This window comes from Erythrolamprus reginae, chromosome 7, assembly GCF_031021105.1.
Source record: "Erythrolamprus reginae isolate rEryReg1 chromosome 7, rEryReg1.hap1, whole genome shotgun sequence".
NCBI lineage: Eukaryota > Metazoa > Chordata > Lepidosauria > Squamata > Dipsadidae > Erythrolamprus > Erythrolamprus reginae.
This window is the reverse complement of record NC_091956.1, coordinates 57,282,029-57,306,325: the sequence shown is the minus strand read 5'-3', so window position 1 is coordinate 57,306,325 and position 24,297 is coordinate 57,282,029.

Below are 24,297 nucleotides of genomic sequence, written 5' to 3'. Positions count from 1 at the left end.
TATTTGAAGTGTTGGTGATATACTCTGCATTTTAGCCACAAAGTTTATTTGTTTATTTGTTTATTTGTTTATTTGTTTATTTGTTTATTTGTATATTTGTATATTTGCTTATTTGCTTATTTGCTTATTTGCTTATTTGCTTATTTGCTTATTTGCTTATTTGCTTATTTGCTTATTTGTTTATTTGTTTATTTGCTTATTTGTTTATTTGTTTATTTGTGTTTATTTGTTTTGTTGAACACATAATGTATGTTTCGGAAGATATAAACATAGTAAAATATATCAATGGAAGATTACAAGAGAAGATATAGCAATAATATGGAAAAAATACTAGAGTTCATAAACATATACATGTAATTAGTAGTCAGTTACAACAAGACACACACACCCCTTAATATTTCTCAACTGTATAGCCCCAAAACACATAATAGTGAAGAAAGTTACTGGAGGTACTTTGGTAGATGCTTCTGGGTAGATGCGTCAAGGGTATGATTCATTCCAAGGTGGCTTTCTATTCCAATTTCTCTCTACAATCACCATACTATTTTTTGAAAAGAATATGATTGTCTAAGTGGGTGAACAGATAATTATTTCCCACTTTGGCAAATATCCAAATTTGCATTGTGATTGTTAAAAGAAAGAAGACACTCCTCAGCATTTTAATCCTATCCATAAACCTTTTTTTAAAAAATCTGCAAGACAATTCAGAAGTGCTGCTTTCCTGAAAAAGATTGCAACAGGCAAGCAAGAAGTCCCTGTCGTAGTCAGGCTGATGCAGGGAAAGCAGCTCCATTTTTTTGGTCGTCAAAGAGACAGGAAGGTCCATCTTCATTCTTGTCTGATGTACTGTATGTAATAAACTTAAAGACAAATAAGGCAATGGGTCCAGATGGCATCCACCTCAGAACTCAGATATGTTATTGTTGCCCCCCTGACTGATTTGTTTAACCAATCCCTTCTAACAAGAGATGATCCTGATGAATGGAGAATGGCCAGTCCACAAGAAGGGCAGTAGAGAAGAAGCTAGTAACTACAGGCCAGTTAGCTTGACATCAGTTAAAATGATGGAGGCTCTACTCAAAAAGAGGATAAATTAGCACCTAAAAACCAATAACTTATTGAACCCAAACCAGCATGTCTTTACTGAAGGCAAATCATGTCAGACTAATCTCATTGATTTCTGTGACTATGTCACAAAGGTGTTGGGTGAAGGTGGTGCTGTGGATATTGCCTATCTGGACTTCATCAAAGCCTTTGATACAGTTCCACATAAAGAGCTGATAGATAAATTAGTAAAGATTGGACTTAATCCCTGGATAGTTCAGTGGATTTGCAGTTGGCTAAAGTGTAGACATCAGAGAGTTATTGTTAATGGCGAGTATTCTGAGCAGAGCCTTGTTACAAGCAGTGTGCCACAAGGGTCTGTTCTGGGTCCTATTCTTTTTAATATGTTTGTGAGTGACATAGGGGAAGGTTTGGTAGGGAAGGGTTGCCTATTTGCCGATGACTCTAAAGTGTACAATAAGGTTGATATTCCTGGAGGCATCTGTAATATGGCAAATGATTTAGCTTTACTAGATAAGTGGTCAAAACAATGGAAACTGCAGTTTAATGTTTCCAAATGTAAAATAATGCACTTGGGCAAAAGGAATCCTCAATCTGAGTATTGTATTGGCAGTTCTGTGCTAGCAAAAACTTCAGAAGAGAAGGATTATGGGGTAGTGATTTCTGACAGTCTCAAAATGGGTGAGCAGTGTGGTCGGGCGGTAGGAAAAGCAAGTAGGATGCTTGGCTGCATAGCTAGAGGTATAACAAGCAGAAAGAGGGAGATTGTGATCCTGCTGTATAGAACGCTGGTGAGAACCCATTTGGAATACTGTGTTCAGTTCTGTAGACCTCATCTACAAAAAAATATTGATAAAATGTAATGGGTCCAAAGACGGGCTACAAAAATGGTGGAAGGTCTAAAGCATAAAACTTATCAGGAAAGACTTAATAAACTCAATCTGTATAGTCTGGAGGACAAAAGGGAAAAGGGGGACATGATCAAAACATTTAAATATGTTAAAGGGTTAAATAAGGTTCAGGAGAGAAGTGTTTTTAATAGAAAAGTGAACACAAGAACAAGGGGGCACAATCTGAGGTTAGTTAGGGGAAAGATTAGAAGTAACGTGAGAAAATATTATTTTACTGAAAGTAGCAGAAGCTTGGAACAAACTTCCAGCAGATGTGTTTGGTAAATCCACAGTAACTGAATTTAAACATGCCTAGGATAAACATATATCCATCCTAAGATAAAATACAAGAAATAGTATAGGGCAGACTAGATGGACCATGAGGTCTTTTTCTGCCGGCAATCTTCTATGTTTCTATGTTTCTATAAACCTCCTTTTCTCATGCAGTGTTTCTCAATATTATTATTTGGGAAATTCTGGAAGTCCACACTTTTTTAAAATTGCTGAGGCTGAGAAACATTTTTCTTTGTAGTGAAAACAGTTGGAGAATCCACTCCATGTAGATGTAGAAAATCTTTTACACACTTCTCACTTTTCCCAAGTAGACACATTATTTCTGCTGCTGGAGTGCCAGCATGGAATGGGCAATAACCATGTGGTTAAGAACAAGATGGCAGATATGACATCAAATGTGAGCTCCTTTTTACCGCCCTCACATATGAAAGGGGCAAGCCTTGATCATGATGTCACCATTGTCAACTTGTCTATTTTTATTCTTTCCATGCAGTTACCATTGGTGGATGGGATCTTGTAATGAACAAGCCTTATTTTTATGCATTGGGGTTTAATATTCATGCCCCAATATTTTTGTACATTGTGGAATAAATAAATGTGCATTGTGGAAGGCCTCACCAAATTCTTAATACTTGAAATAGCCCTAAACACGTGTCTTTAATTATTCTGAACAGTCTTTCCAACTTGATATTCTGGCTGGGAATTCTTGGAAATATAGCAACACATATGGAAGGAATTAAATTGAGAAAGAGAAATTACATCAATCTGGAGAGAATTTGATTGGAAAGTTCAGATTGTGCAAGTTCGCATTAACATGAGAGCCAAAACACTGCCTGTCCATCAGCATATACAATATTATTAAATCAATGTTACTCTGCTTTCCTTCAATTTAGGAGCAAGGATAACATGCCTGTGGCTATGTCCTCCTTTCAGAAGTATTTCTTCTCTTGATTTCCTACCTGGACAAAATCCAGGAGCAACTTGTATTTTCTAGTACTAGGATTCACACTGGAGAGAAGGCCCTTGAGAAAGCTAGGTTACTGAAGATACACTGAAATATCAATCTGTAAGACTTTTCTTATTCAACTCCAGCTATAACTTTCAGTGATGCCTGGGTCATTTTTGTGGATGTGCCCATACAAATAAACACCTCTGACTGAAACAGGTTACCCAGATCCCCAGCTGGTTTGAGATACAAAAGAACTGGGTTTTGTGCTCATTCTCCTCTTATTCCACATGGCACCAACATTAATTGTTCTCTCTTTCTTTACCTCTGATGTCTCCTTTCCTTTTGTTAATCTCCTGGCTCTGCTATTAATGGCTTTTCTACATCTTCCCATGCAGCCAACGTGGCAGCATAGAACTGACAGTAGGCATTTGTCTGAGCTCAGAACATCTGCAATGAAGCTAATTTCAGATGTCCCAGTTTGCCACAATCCCAATTTATCTTGAGTACTGTTCTGTCGGGCACTCTGGTAGAATCCTCTCGAAAATTCACAGGTACAAATTTCACACACACATATATTTGAAAATTCAAAAAAATGTTCTTTATAACAAAAATTCACTTAAACTAAGCCCTCTTTTTGTGTAGCAAAAAGCACTCGTCTCCAAACAAACTGGTAATTGGTACAAGTCCCTTATCAGTTCTGAGATACTTAGATTGCAGCTGTGAGGCAATTCACAGTCCTTCTTCTTTCACAAAGTGAAACATCCTTTGCTCTGCTTTAGTTTTAAAGTGGGGAAAAAGCAACACACCAAGGTCGAAGTCAGCAAGACAGGCACGAAACACAACGATCAGATAATCCTCCATAAGGGCCAAACCCACACGCTGCTCTTTATAGCAGCCTCACTAATTACCACAGCCCCACCCAACCACAGGTGGCCTCATTTTCTTTGATAATACTGTCTCAGTTGTTGCTGCCTATGCATCGCTCTCCGCATGCGTGGCTGTATCATTAACTCTTGTTCCGAATCCAAGGAGGAGAGAGATAATTGATCTCCTTCTGAGCTGTCTGCCACACTCTCCTCCTCCCTGTCACTCATGTCTCCTTGGTCAGAGGAGCCTTCATCAGCAGATTCCACCGGGAGCAAAACAGGCCTGCGGCATGTGGATGTCTCCCCCACATCCATAGTCCTTGGGGCAGGAGCTGGGCCAAAGCTAACCACAACAATTACCAGGCAGAATGGGCCAGATAACACATCAGTTAAAGGTAGTTGCTGATAACTATAAAAATCATAACTAAAATAATAAATTCACAAATTAAAAATACTTGAGACAAAAGTGAAGTTCACAGTTAAGATGACTCCATGTTTACTAATGATAGTTGAGAAAATATCCACTTGTACAATTACTAGGCCTACAGGAACGAAATTGTTCTAAGTGACTTGTGGAACAACAACCCGAGACTGTCATGAAGATTTTTCCTTTCTGATGTAGAAAACGTTTTTATACTGTACATTGTAATGGGAAAGACATATTATACTTTTGAGTTGTTTTTAGCTGTGTGAACTAATTTAATACAAAGCAAGGCAGTTCTAGATGGATTTCATAAGAGAAACATACAGGGAAAAGCTTTTTCTTATTATTTTGCATGACATGAATTTTAATTTTCCTGCCATAATATGTGAGATTGAAACCTTTGTATGAGTGATAGCAGCCCATAAAAACAGGCAGAGAATATAACTGGGTTTGGAAGATTATTTCATTTTATTTTAGAGGTTTATAACTTATCCAGGAAAGCGAAGCATATTGATTAAATGATAATACTATATTTTAAAACACTTCTATATATCTTTTATATTCCTTTCTAGGGACTGTGGGTTTTTAAAAAAATGATTTTCATAGCTGATAGAGGCTTATTATAAAAATGTCAATCAATTACATTTTTTCTTACCTTAACATTTTTAAAATGGAATATTTGTGGACTGTATCATGTCTATAGTAAGTACATAATGGAGACAGGAATTATTAATGCATAAATTAATAAGCTTTTTGTCCAAGAAGATTTTCCTTCATGGATTCAAATTTCACATGAGATATTTCCATTTCTGTATCTCAAGTCTCTAAACCAAGGTTTCAAGTCTAATCACCATGAGAAGGTGCAAAAGTTCAGCCCACTGGCAGAAGATGCGAAAGATCTTTTTCAGGAATTGGACCACATCCCAGAATGGAGGTTGGCAAAGAGCGATTGCAGTGGGTGGTTGAGTGAAAGGCAGCAACGTGGTATTCTGGCCAGCAATGCTGTGGGAGAGCTGAAACAACAGTTAGGTGTGGGTCCAGAGGTGGCATATCTTAACTAGTTTAAAAATGTTGCTTAATAAAATGCTGAAAATAACAGAGCTAAAATAGAATTAGAAGAATCACAAAGGCATTTTTCCTTGGCTTAATTTATGTAAGGCTTTTGTTGCCTAAATCAGTGTTTCCCAACCTTGGCAACTTGAAGATATTTGGACTTCAACTCCCATAATTCCCCAGCCAGCAAATGCTGGCTGGGGAATTCTGGGTGTTGAAGTCCAAATATCTTCAAGTTGCCAAGGTTGGGAAACACTGGCCTAAATTATTTTGGGTGCCTCTGGTTTGATGTGCATTTTTCATCACTAAATAAATTACTTGCATCCTTTCCCATCATGGATTTAAAAAAAAAAAGATTTTATTTAAAGTTTTACAAAGAATATAAAAAACTCAAACATGAAATATTAAAAAGAAAAAGCAGAAAAGAAAAATGCAATAGTTCAGAAAAAAGAAGTAAAAGAAACAAAAAGAAGAACCTTTTCACTTCATTTGCAGCAAATCTGAGTACAATTACAAAATTATATCTAATTGCATGATTACAAAAATAAACTTCGTTATTTTATATTATACATTTTAAAATAAAAAGATAGCAAATCATAAGTGAATTTTTACATTTATGCAAAAAGTCTGTAAGGGGCTTTCAATCAGTTACAAATGTCGATACTGCTTTCTCACTAAAAAAAGAAGTATCATCATTTCAACATGCTGACATTTTGAAGCAAAAGAGCAGGACTGAAACTTAAGGAAAAAGACAAATTCAGAAGGAATTGCCTTAAGATTTACTGTCCCATCTTTGTTTTGATTTTTTTCCAATCCAAATTGTACTTTGTACTATCTTATCCAAATCTGTACCAACTCTAGTCAAAATTATTTATAGCCATACTTGGATTTCTGTAAATTTATCAATGCAACTGAGGCCAACAGAGTTAAAGAGCAATGATTGTTCCATTAATTCAGGAGAAAAAATATATCCATAATTGGATACAATGTTTAAAGTGGCAACTTTCTTAACTATTTTCTAAATGCCTAAATATAGTAGAATAATAGTGAAGTGATAATGTGGGTAGATAGTTATCTACACCAAACCATATTTTCCAAACTTGCAAGAAACTGATAAAGAATTAAAGGGAGATTAGTATAGATCTATTTCAAGCTATTTAGCTCTCATCAGCTAGACATACCCTTCTATGATTTGAACCCAGGCTGCTTTTGCCTTGCTAGGCAGTGCTTTTACCCTCTAAGCCTACTGCTGGATGGCCTGGGTGGTCTAGATGGCCCCTGGAGTGGGGCTGAAAGGCAAAAGGAAGCAGTATGCTCCCTCCCATATTTGGGCATAGCAGGTGACTTGACAGAAAAACATATAATCTTTCCCTGGCTCAGCTGATAGAGGGAGGTAAGCCTGTGGCTTAGAGCATAAAAGCACTGCCTAGCAAGGCAAAAACATCCCAGGTTCGAGTCCTAGAAGGGTATGGCTAGCTGATGAGAGCTAAATAGCTTGAAATAGATCTATACTAGATTCCTTTATTTCTTTATCGGAGGTGGGAGGATAATGTGAACTAGATACTAGATATTTCAATTGGAATACTTGAAATACAGTAGGTGATTATGTCAATGCTGCATTCCAGCTGTTATAAGTGCTCATATTTTATTTCTACCTAAACTATTAAAATCATTAAATATATATCAGTATAACTGAGGTAAACATTAATTCAGAGTGTCTACCTTATCCAGTTATTCCCTAAGCAAGTTAACAATTTAGGTCACCACCAATACAGATGGGGTGTCTTTCGGCAGCTTTACCTTTTTCGAGTGACATTTACATCCCTTAGTACAGGGAATATGTGTCATATATTATATATGAGATGTTATATCTGTAAAAATATATCCCTACCTACCCTATTCCTTCACATTCAAATCAATTGAGGGACTGAACAAAAGGCTACATTAGCATTTAGCTCCAGAGAAAGCAACTCCCAAAAAATACAAGGTTGGAAGCGAAAAATAGGAGGGACACCTTCAATAACTTACCATTATAAAATAGAAAGTAATCTGCATGGTGGATTATTTCACTGAACATTTCCCTTTCAATGTTCTGAACTACCACTATAAGAATTAATAATATAATTGCCATCTTATTCAGGAATGCATAAATAAACCAATACATAAACCTTCTTCTGCAAGCAGACTTTTACTATTCTACTATTCTATTAGTTACACTTACTAGGCACAGTAAGGTCATGGATTGTTGTTATTGTCCAGAATTGTTTTTCTACAGATTCACCTTGACAATGAACAGGGATATTATTTATCAGAAGAGAGAAAAAAGTCTGTCCCAGACGGTGACCACTCTGAATTTTCGAAGGCCATGTCAAGGACTGCACACAAGAAAGTGGGTAGAGACAAGTTAAAGAAGTGAAAAGAGTCAGGGTAACTGTGAAAATGGAATTCAAATGAGTTTGTTTGTTTGTTTGTTTGTTTGTTTGTTTGTTTGTTTGTTTGTTTGAACTTATGTACTGCCCCACTCCCAAAGAACTCTGGGTGGCTTACAACTAAATACACATAAAATATAAAGTAATCCACTTAGGAACAAACAACCCTCTCTCTAATAAGCAGTTTGGTTTCAGGAAAAAAAATGTACTGTGATCTGCAACTCTTATACTGCAGAAACACTTGTACCATACAACTCCGCCAGGGTTAAGCAATAGATGCAATTTACATAGATTTCTGCAAAGCCTTTGACAGTGTTACATGAAAAACTACTGTTAAAACTAAGCTCATGACATCCCTGCACAAGTGAATAGCCACATTCCTGTCAAACAAGCAACAAGTAATCAATATAGCGAGTGCTCTATCAAATCCTGCACCAGTTAACAGTGGTGTCCCCCAAGACAGCATATTAGGACCCACACTTTACATAAATGACCTTTGCAATCATGTTATAAGCAACTGCATCCTCTTTGCTGATGATATAAAACTATACCAATTAACTATATGTTAATTGGTAAATATAATTGTACTACTCACAATTATTTTTTTCTGAATCACAGAATCATCTGTATAACGATGTAATTACCTGTTTATCACTTATATCTCTTTAGACCCATATTCCCCCCCTTTTGTGCCTTTTTTAAATGTGAAACTAAATAAATTTTAATAACAAAAAACCCTATTAAACACCAACCACAATACTATAAAGCAACCTTGATTATGTGCCAGAATGGTCGAACAATTGGCAATTCCAAATCTCAACTAATCCTTTGGGACTGGGCGGCATAGAAGTCAAACAAACAAACAAACAAACAAACAAACAAACAAACGCTCCGTCTTACACATTAGCAACAAAAATCAAAACACCAAATACAAGCTGGATGAATATGACCTTATAGATGACCTTCACTGTGTCAAGGACCTAGGAGTATTCACCTCAAACAATATAAGACCCAGAGCTCACTGTAACAGCATTGGCAAAAAGGCATTAAAAGTTGTTAACCTAATTTTGTGAAACTTCTTTTCTGGTAATGCTGTACTGCTAACATACAAAAACTTTGCCAGACCAATCCTCGAATACAGCTCATCTGCCTGGAATCCACACTGTATATCAGACATTAATACAATTGAACGGATCCAGAGATATTTCATGAGAAAAATACTCCACTTTTCTACTCACACTAGAATACCTTATGCTACCAGGCTTGAAAGTTTGGGCTTGGACAACCTTTAACTATGCCACCTACAATATCCTACCTGTTAACAATTACTTCAGTTTCAACCGCAACATTATATACATTATTGTATATTAATAATAATACAATAATAGTAGATATAAACTCAAGGTAAACCACTCCAAAATTAATTGCAGAAAATACAACTTCAGCAATAGAGTGGTAAATGCCTGGAATGCTCTCCCTGACTCCATTGTTACTTCCTCAAACCCCAATAGCTTCAACCTTAAACTGTCTATCGTGGAATTCACACCATTTCGAAGAGGTCTGTAAGGGGCATGCCTACCATCTCTGTCGTACTGTCCCAATTTATTTGTACTCAGTTAATGTGCTCATGTTCATGTTTATACTTATACATGTTTGATGAACTAAATTATAAGTAAGTAAGTAAGTAAGTAAGTAAGTAAGTAAGTAAGTAAGTAACTAACTAACTAACTAACTAACTAACTAACTATTTAATGTATAGCCTGAAAAAGTAAGAAAAGGGTATATACTATGGTATGTACCCTTGTTGCTTCCTTTTGGATGTTTCAATTTTGCCTAAAGATAAGGAGATGCTCTAGTGTTCCCAAAAGAGAATTGATACGAAACATTTTTTTTATCTTCTCTAGCAGCAAGAACCATCAAATGAATCTGAAATCTATTAAATATAAGATGGATCAAAGAGAAGACTTGATAAATGTCAATATGGGAAGTCATTGCCCTAAGATAAATAATGGGTTTTTTGCTGCATTCTAAGCAGGTCTGCTGTGACGTAGTCCCTCAGGATGCTGCTGTTCTCTTGCCCAGGCCCAGCTCAAAGCTGCACCGGCAGGCAGTGGCATCTGCATGGCTGGCACAAACAGGCTGGTGATGGCAGTGGACAGTCCCATGACAATTACTGCTGTCACCGCTTTGTTTGCACCAGCCGCACACGCACATTCCATTGTCTGCTGGTGCAATTTTCAGCCGGACCAGGGCAGGACCGCCTTCTGCCGCACAAATCTGAGCAGCCAATTAGGTACCACAAAGTTGGCCTTCTCCAGGTGTCGTCGACAAAACAATGTCGGTTGGTGGGGCCCAGGGGAAGAGCCTTCTCTGTGGTGGCCCCGGCCCTCTGGAATCAACTCCCTCCAGAGATCCGAACAGCCCCCACCCTCCTTGCCTTCCGTAAAATGCTGAAGATCCACCTTTGTCACCAGGCGTGGGGATAATTACCCCCCCCCCTTTTGTTATGTTTTTGACCTCTATTGTATGATGGACTGGGTTGAATGTGTATGAATGTGTAGTTGGGGATTTTATTGTAATATTGGTTATGCTATTAATGTTTTTAATTGGTTTTAAATTTTTAGTATTGGATTTGTAATGCATTAGGTTATTGTTATGTTGTGAGCCGCCCCGAGTCTTTGGAGAGGGGTGGCATACAAATATAATAAATAAATAAATAAATAAATAAATAAATAAATAAATAAACAAAAAAACAAACAAACAAACAAACAAACAAACAAACAAACAAACAAACAAACAAATCATCATCATCATCATCATCATCATCATCATCATCATCATCTGGCGGGACTACATCACAGCAGAGTTGCTCAGAAGGCAGCCAAAAATGACCACTGGCAGCTGGAGGCTTTTCAGCATGAAAAGTGGCTAAGCCTCACTGTGTCCTCACCCCACCAACGCATAAAGGTAGGTGAGCAAGGTGAGGAATGAGCAGCCAGCGAGGGGACAGCAGCTCTAGGACAAGGCTGGAGCTGGGGAATTGGATATTCCCCAACCCGGTTGAAGCAGGTGGGGAATGGGACATCCCTGGACCGTGGACCCTAACCCAAGGCAAAGGGTGAGCGAGCAGCATGCATTGCTTACCTTTGGTAAGCTGAACTGATTGAGTGAGATGACTGGCTAGATGATTAACTGGTCTGTGTGGTGAAGGGAACATATATATGGTGAGCAGGGGTGGACATGGTGAGCAGCCAGAAAGGGTAAGCAGCGAGCCAGGCAACCAGGTAGGTGGGCAGGTGACCAGGCATGTTGGGGCCAATCAGTGTTGGTTTTTACTGGTTCAGAAACTGATTCAAATCTTCCCTATTGGTTTATCCGAACCAGTCTGAACCGCTCAAATTTTACCCCTGATTATGATTCATTAAATATGCAAGCAAGACATAGAAAGGACCTAGCTAACTTTTGAAACAAAAAAAAGAAAGAAAAAAGCAAGCTCTGTGTAAGGCATCTCCTGCAAAACCTGCAGGATAATTCAAAAAGTCGCTGGAAGGGGCTGTGGTTATTTGATAAGTGGCTTATTCTTCATCATAATGGACAGGGGGAGACCTATGCTATTGTTTGCAAGGGATTCTTTATCAATTTAAAGGCAGTCTTTGTTTTAATCCCCAAGCACCGACTTTGAGAGAAATTGGCTGCTACTTTTCTTGACTGACATCTTTTGCTGCTGATGAAATTACACAGAAACAATATAATGCAGTTTTGTTATTCTCCTTCCAAGAAACCTTTACTTATAATTCATAATTATAAAGAGGTTAAAGAGGTTAGTTTTTTGTGCCTTTTAATTTTCATATTAATTTGCTGGCTCCAACTCTGACAACATGTGAGTCTCACCTCCCTGTGTTATGCCATTGAGCTGTTACCATTGTTTTATACTCTGACAGTGCAGCAATCATCTCCCTAAAGTAAGAGGGCTTGAGATCTTCCTTGCTTTTGCCAATTATTGTATTTAGAAGCAGTTTGTCCTTCATTTTAACAAAGCTAAAGTAGTCACATTTCTCTCTCTCCCTGCCCCCCCCAAAAATTATTCCTGGAAAATGTTCAGCTTTTGCATTAATCAAATTAAGATATTCAAATATTTATTGAGGCACCCATAGTGATATCAGGAAAATGAAATGAATAAGATGACATTGTAATGCCAGCTCTACCCTTTAAATAAGCATATGCAGAATGCATATACAAAATGGACAGACATTGTATCATGATGGGGCAGCATACAAATCCAATTAATAATAATAATGATGATGATGGTGATGATGACAATGATAGTGGTGATGGTGATGGTGATGATGCTGACTTTTTCATAACACCCCCTTTTTTGACACCACACTCCATGAATATCCTCCCAAGCTTTAGCAACACGGAATCCTCAACCAAGGATGTCTCTGCTGTGGATCATCAATTTTCCAATGCTCTCTTTGACAACAATGATAATAGTAATGACCCTGTTTTTTTGCCATCGTAAAAATAAAAATTAAGGCTAAATTAACCATCTGTTATATGGCATACAGGTTTGTCACTATTGTGACTTAAACTGTATAAAAATAGTCTAATGTAAAGTTTTAAGTGCTCTGATGTTAGTTTCTTAGTGTGTTCCCTCCTGAAATTATAATCCAACTTAATTTCTGTTGAAATTTATATTAAGATTTTTGGTTAGAAAAACTGAATTAAATTCCTCTGGTAGTGGTTGTTCTTATTGTTGTTTGGAAACATCTGACTACCTTGATCTTGTAAGACAATATACTTCTATGGCAGATAGGTATTATCAAAGGTCAACTATTCTTTGGATTGATAACAGAGGCAGGGTGGAAAGTAAATACAATGGTACCTCATGATACGAACCCCTTGTCATACTAACTTTTCGAGATACGAACCCGGGGTTTCAGATTTCTTTGCCTTGTCTAAAGAACCATTTCTGTCTTACGAACACGAGCCCGGCTCCGTGGGCTCTCTAATTGTGCTTGTGCTAATTTACTGATGCAGGGATTCTCCTGCCTTGAGACTACCCTGATGGGATTTCCCATTCGTTCCCCCCCCCCATTCCCTGCCAAAAATACAAAGCCGGACTGCCAGCGTCTTCCCCCCATCCCTGCCCCTTCGCCATCCCTGTCTTCCTGGGAGAAGCGCTGGGGAGGAGCAGAAGGGCCAGCTTGCCTCGCTCCCCAGCACTTCTCCCAGGAACACAGGGACGGCGAAGGGGCAGGGGGGAGAGAACGGGAGGCTCAGCACTCCGTCAGGGGCAGCGCTGGCTGTCAACTTTTCTTTTTAGCACTGGGGAGGAGCAGAAGGGCCAGCTTGCCTCCCCAGCGCTAAAAAGAAAAGTTGCCAGCCAGCGCTGCCCCTGACAAAGTCTTGAGCCTCCCGTTCTCTCCCCCCCTTTGCCATCCCTGTGTTCCTGGGAGAAGTGCTGGGGAGGGAGGCAAGCCGGCCCTTCTGCTCCTTCCCAGCGCTTCTCCCAGGAACACAGGGACAGTGAAGGGGTGGGGGGGGAGAGAACGGGAGGCTCAGCACTCCATCAGGGGCAGCGCTGGCTGGCAACTTTTCTTTTTAGCGCTGGGGAGAAGCAGAAGGGCCAGCTTGCCTCCCTCCCCAACGCTTCGGCCAGGAAGACAGGGACAGCGAAGGGGCGGGGGGGGAGAACGGGAGGCTCAGGACTCCTTTGGCGATGGCGGCCCGGCTTCCGGGTTTCTAAGTTCTGGGCTTGCATGCATTAATCGCTTTTCCATTGATTCCTATGGGAAACATTGTTTCGTCTTACGAACTTTTCACCTTACGAACCTCCTTCTGGAACCAATTAAGTTCGTATCATGAGGTACCACTGTACTAATTTGTTTCAGAATAAGCAAACTTTGATATTGTATGGCATGGTACTTTGGACAGACCATTTTCCATATAACACATATCTCTTACAACTTCCATCCTTGCCCACTACAAAGTTTTCTCATCAATGCTGTGAGAAGAAATATTTTACCACTTCCCAGTAGAGGAAATATAAATAGCCTATAATAATAGCTTCACTGCTATCATTTCTATATAATGTGATAAGATGACCAAATAATGCCTTTCTTATTCATTTTCATGCCAGCTCAGAGTCACAAATTTCTTGCAGTTGTCATCACTTTCAGATGCTTAGGCAGTTAGCAATCTTAGAAACTTTGATATATTCCATATATATGGAAAATCTGTCTATACTGTACAAATTATCTACAGTCATTTTGGGTTGGATTATCTAAGTATTTTAATCATTTGAAGTAAATACAGAATAGCCTTTTCAAAAGACAGATTAAATGCTATCTAATAACATTTTTTTTAAATCCCCATCTCTCAAAGATGTTGACCCTATAATGCTATTGAGCTTGAAATGGTCATATTTTATTGTATTAAGAATTTTATAAATCTTCAGCCTCATGCTTGGCCTAGTTTAAAATACTTATGCTAAAAATTTGCTTGCCCTAAAATTACAGAAGCAATAGATAGATTTTTAACTACGGTACCCCAAAAAAGGTCTTTAGTAACATATCAATAAATTGGGGTTTAAACTGTTTTACATAGCATCTAACAAATATATAGTTGCTAAATTGTTTTATCTAATGTTATTTTATGTAATATTTATCAAATATTTTACAATGGTTTTATCTAATCCCAAATTTCAGATATTTGTAACTTGCTATTTAAGCCTTTTCACTATAAATAAATAATCATATAACCTGGTGCTTAAACGCCATATTTATGGACTATTGTTCAAGAATATTTCCCAATTCATTTGGAGAAATTTATATGCCAAACTGAATTATTTGATTTAAAGCTAATATGTAAGCATCAAGAAATTTGCAGGAATCTCACATGCTAACAAATTGCCAACTTACTGTATGTGAAAATGTTTGCTAACTAGCAGGCCTACTCCAATTACTTATTATTTAGCTTTCTTATTCCAGTTCATTTCATGCTACTATTTAGCATGTGTCCAACACAGCTATTTTACTTCTCTTTGGTAATAAATTATATTCAGGTGAAAGGGTATTATTTCTAAGCAATATAGAATTGCAATCTGAATCTTATTACAGTATTAGCTAAACTAATATTTATTAGTTTATTGGTTTCAAATAAACTTATAAAAACTTCTTAAACTATCTCTAAAACACAAAATATTGATTTGCCAAATAAGATGTTCACCTTTCTTTTTGCAATCGTGTCCGACTCTAACCATCTAAAACCTTTCAGTAAATGATTTAAGATTTGTTTGTTCTTAATACCTGGCACAATGAGATAACTTGCTTCTGAACATAAAGTCAAACACTCTTCATAGCTGTTTTCCCATGCATGAAAAATCTAAAGTTCCTTATGCTTCAGTAGGTACTAAATTTTCAGAATATAATTTAGCATCACATCCACATCTTTAACCCTTATTTCTTTTCCTAACCCCTTTTTTAATATTTTTGGTGATTAATCCTGATTGCTGCTTTCAATCCTGTTAATGAATCTCTTTGATTCCTTTAGCCTATCTTAACTAATATGAAGAAAAAAAACCTGATGCACAATTGATTTGTTATGATCACAGTTGAGACCAACATGGCTATCAAGAAGAACATATTAACATTTTCCCACATCATTTATAAAACCAAAACGCTGTCAAATATAAATAAGATCCATACTTACCTGTTAATGTCCCTTCCTATACATTATACTTCTAACATTAAAAGGGTGTACACTGTCAAGATCAAAGAGAACTTTATAAGAAATTATCAATAAGAGTATAAGAAACTGGAAGAGACATAGAGTAAAATAAAAAAAAATATAAGATTGTAAAGATGAGTTGCTCTTATTCTTTTAATTTTTAAATGATATAATAAAACAAATTATTGTCCTAGACAACAAAATATACAAAAATTTCCATATAATAGAATGTCATTATCGGATGGAGTTGACCTACCTAATGAACTTTAGATATAATTTGTTACAGAGATAAAAAGAAAGATAAAATGTGAAAGGACTCATTTTTAGACAAAGTTTGATAACAGCATGGCGTTCTCTTATAAAAAAAGATGTAAAAGGACTAGCAATTTTACCTCTAGTTTCTTCCTCAATTACTTTTCATGTTGAAAGCAATTACTGCAAGAAAAATGTAATAATGTATGCAGAAATGATTCATTGGGGCTCTATGAATAGATTAAAAACACAGCAAGAACTACTTATTGAAGGCCAGAAGGTATCATGGTTGATATGCTTACAAACTGCTGGAATTACAAAAACTGAATTTGAAGAAAGAAGGATGGATTAAGAATAAAGACAAAATTTGAGGAATAAAGACAAAAAAGCAAAATCTGTTACTTAGATATGATGAAGAGCTAGGACAAAGAAAAGAAAAACTATGATAAAATGGATGCAAAGGAAGGAAAACAATACAGCACAACAATGGGAATAATTATGGATTCATTTATAATTTTTCACCATTATAACTTAAAGGAAAATTTGTGTGAAATATCCCACAGGGGATATACAACTTTATCAATAATATGTAAAATGGGCAAATAAATAAGTAATAAATGTTGGAAATGTTATGAAACAGAAAACACATTTTATTATATGTGGTGGATATGAAATTTAAATTCAAAATGAAACCACAACTCTTCTTACTAGATATAATTTTAGAAAAAAAAATAAGAAACATTATAATTTGGTGAGAAATAAACTTACATCAGTAAGAATAATTTTGCTCAGTCGTGGAAGAAAGATATAATTTTGGCAATATCTGAGTGAAGATTTAAACATGAAGACAAGAAAAAAATAAGTATATATATACATGGAAATCATTTTCAATCCTGATGACTGTGAAGACTAGTAACCCTCTTGTATATATAGAATACAAGTTTAATCTGTATTGTACTGCTGTACTGCAGGCCGCTGAAGCTGACTGTAGATCTGTAGGTCAGTGGTTCAAATCTCATCACCTGCTCAAGGTTGACTCCACCTTCCATACTTCCTCGGTAGGTAAAATGAGGACCCGGATTGTGGGGGCAATATGCTGGCTCTGTTAAAAAGTGCTATTGCTAACATGTTGTAAGCCACCCTGAGCCTAAGGAGAAGGGCGGCATAAAAAATGAATAAATAAAATAATCAAATTCAAGCAAGAATGACTCCTATAGATACAATCTATCATGTAGAATGACAAATATAATCACTAACAATATGATTTTTAAGGAGACTTAAATGTCGACAACATGGTAAATAATCAAATGTACAAAAAGGGGAAAGTTAGGAAATTAATTTATTTTTAATTTGCTAATTGTAATTATCATTAAATAGATTTTGCTTATAATATTTTTCTTTTTATTAATATGTAAAAGTAGGTGTGTATATGCGTTGTGTATATCTATTTTTGTGTATATATATACACACACATACAAAATCATTATAACTTTAGCCATTGTCTATCTACAGCAGGATGAAGGCCTCCTCCACATGTTTCCATTGAATAAGATCCTTCTTTTGCCAATATTTTAAAAATAATCTTTATTGAATTTTAACATTAAAAACAACACATATCGACCGACAAGCAAAACCAACAAACAACAAACATGCCTAAATCTACAACAACACAGACATTGAAAACAAAAACAGTAAAAAAATAGTCATTTTTACAGCTTTGTCAGAATACTTATTACTTACTTAAGGCTATCTATATTTACTATTTCTCTAAAATTCTATTTTAAGTCTCTATAGTTTAGCCTACTTTTATTATATCATTGACTTAAGTTTTACGAGGTTAAGAGAAAATATTAACATTTATGGATTTATCTTCATTCGTCTTGATTTTATCACCAGATCTTTAAATTTGGACTTCGTTTTAACCAACTGTTAAAATATTAAAACTGTTTCTCTTTCATAGAATTCAGCATCTTTTTTATTATGTATCTCCATCATCAACTTATACATCTATGAATATTCTAACGTTTTTCTAATTACCATTGAGGATGTGAGTATATTATCTGTTTTCCAGTGTAGTAATATGTAATACTAATGATCTTTCTTTTGCCAAGTATGAAGGGGTGGAGAGTTTATACCATGTTTTCCCCAAAATAATAATAATAAGCCCTTATTTGAGAGTTCAAAAAAATATATAAGCCAGGGCCTTATTGTCGGGGGAAAACGGAAATATGCATCAATAATGAAGACTTCAGCGCTTAAATAAGAAGCTGACAATTTAATTGTACAACAAATACTTTTAATGTAATCTGCAACAGTTTCTCTTTTTTTCTACTGTTATATTCAATTTTTAATGAAAAAACCTAGTAATTTTATGTACTATCAATATCTAAAATTGCAATTAATACTGATAGAATATTTCTTCTCATTTCTTTTTTCCAAAACTCTAAATTAACTAAACAATATAATGTCAATAAGATCATACTTAGCTCTAAATGTAAAAAATTAAGGTACTTCATGCTTATCAACATTATCACTTTAAAATGAAAGTTAATATTAAAACTTTACTTGTAAAGGTTGTTACTTAAATTACCAAGGTTAATAATTTCTAACTCAAATGACACTTGTATTCCAAATCTAGTCTTTTCAAAATTGTGTAAGTATTATTCAAGCCAAAGGGATTTTTATAGTCTTATAAATCTTTGTAAATTTTAGCAATAAACAAAACAAAATGCAATAAATAATCTTATATTGATTTATATAGTGTATTAATTCCTAAATCTGTCAGATATAGAGCCTCATTTAATGATTGATCCATTATTTTTGTACAGAAAAAAGATACTAACCTATATGATATTACGTAAACTTTTGAAGATGTAAACTGCTTAAAAACCTATTAGGTTATAGCTCTGTTACCATTAAATTAATATTATAAAGCCAACCACAGAATTTACCATATCTGTGTTATACATGTAATGCACCAAAGAATGATCTAATTAAGCATTATAGGAAATGGTAAATTATGCAAATTAATTCTATCTAGTAGACTATGTACATTCATCAATTTCTCTTTTATCTTTATACCCTTCCAGCATTCCATCAAATCTTTTGCTTGTCTGTCACTGGCCAATTTGAGGTAATTTATTCTTTTCTCACGAAGGACACTCTGACTGTGCCTCTGAGATTCTTATCTAAGAAGGAAAAACTGTGAAGCAATAGACATTTTAAAAGCATCTGGTAAAGTTTGCTTTGGATCATGAAGAGTTTTAAAGTTACAAGCACTTCAAGATTAGGCTGGGTAGGTGGATTTTTGGATCTCTGAATTTTCAGAAAAATCAGCAGTTAATATACCTCTTTGAAGTTCCTCAGAGGCAAAAAAATGCTGATTCAGCTGGCCTGGCTGCAGGTCCATTTTGATATAATTCACTCAAAGGAGAAGAATAAAGAATGGGAGACAAATTTCTTTGCTGACAGAGCTTTGGACACAAAGAGCTGTAAGTTAAAAAGAAATTGTAAATAAAATTTTAGGATTTCCAATTGTTTCATGAAACAGACTTGGTATTAGAAAGTCTCCAAAAGTGAAGTGATGGAGTAGGTTAATCAAACATTATGAGAGAACTGGCATTTTTATTTTTCCAATAGCTTATTCAGTTCAAGTTATAATATAAACCTAAGATTGCAGTGACCATTAAATAATGTTTTTTAAGCATAGAAATCTGGGAGGTCTAAACCCAGGCCTTTTTTTTCCCTTAAAGGGAAATATAATTCATTATTTAATATAAACCTAATTATTATACTATGTGCTAAATGGAAAACTAAGACCAGAACTACAAATAAAAGCTGAACCCAATGCTATTTCAGATTTCAAAATAGAAATCAGTACAACACATGATCCTAATCCTAAACATGATCCTAATTTTATCCTAAAGATGGTAAAAATATTTACCTTAGCTTAACCAAACACTCTGCTTGAACTGTAGAATTAGCAGGAAGAAAATATATCAATATGATTGCTAAGAGTTGACAAGAGCTTGATGACACATAATCAATCAACCCAGTTGAAAGGTGTTTTTATCTGATATAAATATCAGTCAAACACACAATATTCACTATAACATGATCTACAAATGCCATTCACTCTATAAATCTACTCCTAACTCCAGAAGCTTAATTCTAATTTCACACTCACATCAGTAATATTTTCCCCCACCATTTCCTGACCAAAAATACCATTCACATTATAAAAATTATAGTAAACTAATATTATCTCCGAGGCTGCCTCCTGCGGCACGAATGCCAGCGGCCGATTAGGTCCCACAGAGTTGGCCTTCTCCGGGTCCCGGCGACCAAACAATGTCAGCTGATGGGACCCAGGGGAAGAGTCTTCTGTGTGGCGGCCCCGGCCCTCTGGAATCAACTCCCTCCAGAGATTCGAATAGCCCCCACCCTCCTCGCCTTCTGTAAAATGCTCAAGGCCCACTTTTGTTGCCAGGCGTGGGGATAATTACCATCTTTCCCCTTTTTATTATATTTTTGGCCTTACTTCATGATAGATTAGGTTGAATGTGTGTGACTGCATAGCTAGGGGTTTTATTATGTTATTAATGTCTTTTAAATGGATATAATTTTTTATTGTTAGATTTGTAATGTATTGTATTATTGCTATGCTGTGAGCCGCCCCGAGTCTTCGGAGAGGGGCGGCATACAAATCTAATAAACTATAACTATAACTAACTATACATAATTTTATCTACAAATCATCTAAATGGTGCTTTTTCGGGAGGCAACTGGACTTTCTTGGTGGGGTTTTTTTTGGGGTAAGATGTTTCCCTTCTTATCCTGAAAGCTCTTCAGCTCTGACAGGATAGTGGGGAATGGAAGGATTTGGGATGAACATGTTTGAATAGTATGGGATAAGAATGGATTTCCTGAGGAAAATTTACAGACTACAAGAACCAGAAGCACTACTCAATGAACCTCTAAAAGGACGCAAATGACCAACTGTCTGCAAGAAATATAAATCCTTTCATTTCCTGACTGCTCACAGTCACTCATGCCCTCATCACCTTGAGGTTCGACTACTGTAACGCTCTCTACATGGGGCTACCTTTGAAAAGTGTTCGGAAACTTCAGATCGTGCAGAATGCAGCTGCGAGAGCAATCATGGGCTTCCTAAGGTATGCCCAGTTACACCAACACTCTGCAGTCTGCATTGGTTGCCGATCAATTTCCGGTCACAATTCAAAGTGTTGGTTATGACCTATAAAGCCCTTCGTGGCATTGGACCAGAATATCTCCGGGACCGCCTTCTGCCACATGAATCCCAGCGACCGGTTAGGTCCCATAGAGTTGGCCTTCCCCAGATCCCGTTGACTAAGCAATGTTGTTTGGCGGGACCCAGAAGAAGAGCCTTCTCTGTGGCAGCCCTGACCCTCTGGAACCAGCTGCCCCCAGATATCAGAGTTGCCCCCACCCTCCTTGCCTTTCGCAAGCTCCTTAAAACCCACCTCTGTCGTCAGGCATGGGGGAATTAAAATTTCCCTACATGGTATGCTTGTATGTATGAGTGGTTCTTTAAATTGGGGGTTTTTTTAGATTGTTTTAATATTAGATTTGTTTACATTGTCTTTTTATATTGTTGTTAGCCGCCCCGAGTCTTCAGAGAGGGGCGGCATACAAATCTAATAAATACAAATACAAAATACAAATACTATCCTTTCAGAGGTGAAGAAGTATCTTGGATGAGAAGCAAAATGTCTTCAAAAGAAAAAAAAACAAGAAAGTCCAGTTGTTTCCTGAGAAAGCACTTTTGGGACAACTATGACCTGGATGATTGAGAATCTCTAGACATTTAGCTACAAATATCAAAAATGTCAAGTTCTGATTAATTTTACACACAAAAAAGAAGTACTTTTTCCTAGCTTTTTTACCTGTTTGCGTAAATCTGGCTATTGCAACAATTAGAGACCAGCATTATCCATTAAAAAAAACACCTTACCCTGTCCATCACATCACACGGTCCTCAAGAAAGCTTAACTATAGCGCTAATGTCTCTGAATTGCAATTATTGAATTGAAATATTATTGTAAATATTAGCAGAATCTTGAATTTCTTTCCTGTCAGTATGCCTGAACATACAGCTCTCACCTTTGCATAAACTGAAGATGGTTGCTAAAAATCAAAAAGGAAATCTCCTCCAGCATATTTAATTTAAGAATGGATCTAAGAAATCCTAATCTCAACTCTAATTCAACTAGATGGCCATTGTTATTTTTCACCCAAAATGTTATTCCAATAACTGGCCTTTGAAACAACTGATATTGTCAGGTAGGAAAGTGGAAAAGAAAGAATTATAGTAGAACATGGAATCCCAGCGGCCGATAAGGTCCCACAGAGTTGGCCTTCTCCAGGTCCCGTCGACTAAACAATGTCGTCTGGTGGGCCCCAGGGGAAGAGCCTTCTCTGTGGCGGCCCCGGCCCTCTGGAATCAACTGCCCCCCAGAGATTAGAACTGCCCCCACCCTCCTTGCCTTTCGTAAACTACTTAAGACCCACCTATACCGCCAGGCATGGGGGATTTGAGACATCTTCCCCCAGGCTCATTATTATTTATGTTTGGTATGTATGTGCTGTTTGGTTTTTAATTATGATAGGGTTTTTAGTTATTTTTAATATTAGATTTGTGCCATTGTAATATTGTTTTTATCGTTGTTGTGAGCCGCCCCGAGTCTTCGGAGAGGGGTGGCATACAAATCTAATAAATTGAATTGAATTGAATTACCATATGAAAGATGAACATAATCAAAGATAAAATTCATTGATTGCATGTTGATATTTTAGGCATCAGCATATTAAAATGGATTGGAATTGGACACTTAATCCAATACTTTTGATATGATCATACTATTGAATATTCAGGACATGAAAAATGAAGAATAAATCATGTTGATTTAATGTATAGGAAAAATATAGCAATAATTGTCAATCAATTTAAAATAAAATTTATTTATAGTCCAAAATCAAACAGGGACTGAATTTGGCTACAAAGGAGTTAATGATTGAATAATATCAGATTTTTAAGAATCCTTTAATATGGCAATTATTCAAGTTTATTCTCCAATCACTGATACAGAAAAGAAGATTAAGTATTATGATCAAATTCAAATTGAAATCAAAGGAATATGTAAGCAAGTTGTAGTATGTCTTTTGGTTGAACACCAGAATACCAAACCTAAAAATATTTTTAAAAATATAAATGGATGTCATGGAGTAGGGAATTAAAATAAAACAGTATGAGTTGCCAGTTTTTGCCAATCCAATGATCATTTCATTGCTAATGCAGTGTTTAGACAGCTGAAATAAAACTTATTTGCATGGTCATCAGAGGGAGTAGTAATCATAGAAGTAGAAGAGCTCAATTATAACAGCCAGGACACAGCCAGGAGCTAACTGTGAAATAAATCATGAACTGCTTATCTGCAAAGTTCAAGGTAAGCTAAAATGATGATGAAATCATAGCAGTTTTTATAATATGATCTTGTCCAAACAATCAAATAAATAAGCCTTAATAGTCCCACAATGAAAATTAAAATCCAATCAATTCAGATCTTCCCAAAACCTTCTCCCAGACTTTAAGACTGCCACCATTCAGAGAATCACAAAGAGGCTCATCTCCATATCCTCTTCAAAGCCTCACAGCATCTGCACCCTCCCCTCCTATTATCTTGTAGGAGAAGCCTAAGTAAACAGGATGTGCAGAATACCCTACCAAACTAGACTTACAATCCTGGGTCAAGAAAGTTTGGAACTACGATGCCTTAAACATGATCTAAGTATTGCCCACAAGATCGTATGTTGCAACGCCCTTCCTGCCTGTCAATGACTACTTCATCTTCAATCACAACAACACAAGAGCACACAACATTCAAACTTAATACTACCTGCTCCAAACTTGACTGTAAAAAATACAACTTTACTAATCGAGTTGTCGAGGCGTGGAACTCATTACCTGTCTCCGTAGTGTCATCTCCTAACCCCAACATTTTACCCTTAGACTATCCACGGTTGACCTCTCCAAATTCCTAAGAGGTCAGTAAGGGCCGTGTATAAGTGCATCCGCGTGCCTTCCGTCCCCTGTCCTATTGTCTCTCCTAAATTTCTTTAGATATCTTTTTCTGTAGTCCTATATCTTTTCCTCTATTCTCTCATTGATATATTTTATTCCTATATCTTTTATCATATTCCTTCATTGATATATTTTACTATGTTTTGGACTAAATAAATAAATAAATGAATGAATGAATGAATGAATGAATGAATGAATGAATGAATGAATGAATAAATAAAT